Genomic DNA, 2,333 nt, shown 5'->3' on the forward strand with positions numbered 1-2,333 from the left:
GAGAGAGAGAGAGACTTCACTATTCTTTTGAGAGCCAGGACTACAGAACCTGTGCATGTCCCTGCCCCACCCCTTGGTCCTGAAATTCCCACATAATAGGTGAAAACAAGAGATGGAGGACAATCTACACCAGAAGCTTGCGCTCCTACCTGAACTGGCCATATGGAAATATCTTGCTCTGATGTGGAGATGAAAAGCAGGGAAAGATTTGCAACAAGACAGATGTTCTCAATCTTAGCAGAAACCATTTCTCATTTCAGAGATACTATAAGGTAGTTTCTCCTCAGCCACCCCTAGGTGGTCCACAGGTATTCAGAACAGTTCAGGGGAATGCTCAGTTCAAAGAAGAGATGGGAGGTCTAGGTGTGACAAGGGAACACACACTCAGCCAAATTCCATTGAGGAAATCATCCTAGACTGAGCACCTGAATCAGCACAACCTCTGCAGAGCTGACCAGAGACACCAAACTCATAAGTTTCTGGGGCTGCTCAATGCCCTATATTGTCAAGTTATTCTACTCGGAATATACTGGTTATAGCAGTGTCCTCACAGTGGTGCTGAGGAATCTAAAAAGAACTCCTGGAAGGAACAGGGTTGACTCTGGCCCTGTTACTGGCTTTTGGGATCAGAATCTTCTGTGTCTCCTTGCCCAGCCTTAATACATGGGGAGGTACTCAGTCTTCCTGCAACTTTATACCATAGTTTGTTGATACTGATGGGAGACCTGCCCTTTCCTAAACAGACACAGAGAAGGAGTAAAGTCAGGAGTAGGAACAAAGTGGAGTTGAGAGGAGTGGCTGGGAGGAGAAACCGTGGATGGTATTATTTATATAATTATTTTAAGAAAAAGAGTAAGTGATGGAACCTAGCTATGCCATCACAAAGATTCATCCCAGTTTTCACGAGCTTACAGGAAAAAAACAACATGTGTTTACCGTAAATGGGAAAGAGGAATGAAAAAGAAACACTCAGATGTCTTAAGCGTGCACAATCCTCTTCTGTCCTCAGGATCACTTGAGATTATCATCAATCTAGAACATGTGAAAACCCAAGACAGCTGAATAAAGGGACATCAAAGTCAGGACTGGAAACAGAGAATCCACTCCAGGGAAGGCAGAGGCCCTGGGGGACATTTAGTTATCCTGGGGACAGTTAGATTTCTTAAGGAATATTTGGCCAACCCTAACCACTGTACTTCTTTTCCACAACCACAGCCTCAGAGAACAAGGATCACACAGTGGAGAATCTCATCAGGATGGGGATTGCTGTCCTGGTCCTCATAGTCCTTGGGATTCTGGTCTTTGAGGCTTGGGGCAGCCAGAGCCAGACCGACCATGCAGCTGAAACATAATCAGAAGAGAAATAAGTGCATCTCTCAAGGTTCCTGAGTCTGGGAAATAAATCTGATGACCCAACTTTCTGTAAGGTTTCCAGTTCTTACATTGAGGAGCTGGCATGAGAGAATGTCCAGGGAGCAATTGTGATGGGTGCAGAGGGAGGAATGAGTGTTTCAATGAGATCCTTCATCAGAAAATTAATTTGTATCCTTCCACCTACTGTGCCCATTGCGTATAAACCAACTCTTTTCTGGTTCTACAAAGGGAGTAAATATATTATCCCATCTGTCTGTCCTGGGCCCCAATTTCTGTACATTTTCCTTTCCCTCCATCTCATGTGTCATTTTCCATCTTTATAAATTGCAACATTCTATATAGGAGGAATTTCTGTCTGTTGGTCTAGAAACAAAGAAGTTGCATCAATAAAAAATAAAATGGTAACTAAAGTCAGAGCCCAGAGTTAAGTCCATCTGTCTATGATGCCCCCAAACACTTTCTATGTACCTCCAGTTTTTCAGTCTACAACAGGTATTACTCCTGGAGTTTCTCTTGGAATATAAAGCCAATGTGACCACATGGTTGAATAAGGACAATCTGTCCAGGGAGGGTGGACACAACTTCAAGATGTTTTTCTCAACACAAAGTCCTTCTGTGGGTGGCACTTTCTGACCACTCTATATAACCCCATCAAACACACCTTCATAACAGCAATGCAACATCACAGGGGTGAGGTGGGGGTGTTGCATGAAATTGATGTGTTTTTTATTTCATTTCATTCTCCACTGCCTAATAGTCATACGTGGAAAAGAAGTTAGCATGCTGATCAGTAATCCCAGAATCACCGTGCTGGGATGGCTTATCATACAATGATTCAAAATTTCTGCATAGACAATCATATTATCTTAACACAATGATATAGGCTCGACAGTGGTGTCATCTGTCTGTAGAGCAGCTTTCCCTGCAGAGCGGCTGCACCGCGGACTGCACGCAGGGCC

The sequence above is a fragment of the Cricetulus griseus genome, chromosome 9 (assembly GCF_003668045.3).
Source record: "Cricetulus griseus strain 17A/GY chromosome 9, alternate assembly CriGri-PICRH-1.0, whole genome shotgun sequence".
Taxonomy (NCBI): domain Eukaryota; kingdom Metazoa; phylum Chordata; class Mammalia; order Rodentia; family Cricetidae; genus Cricetulus; species Cricetulus griseus.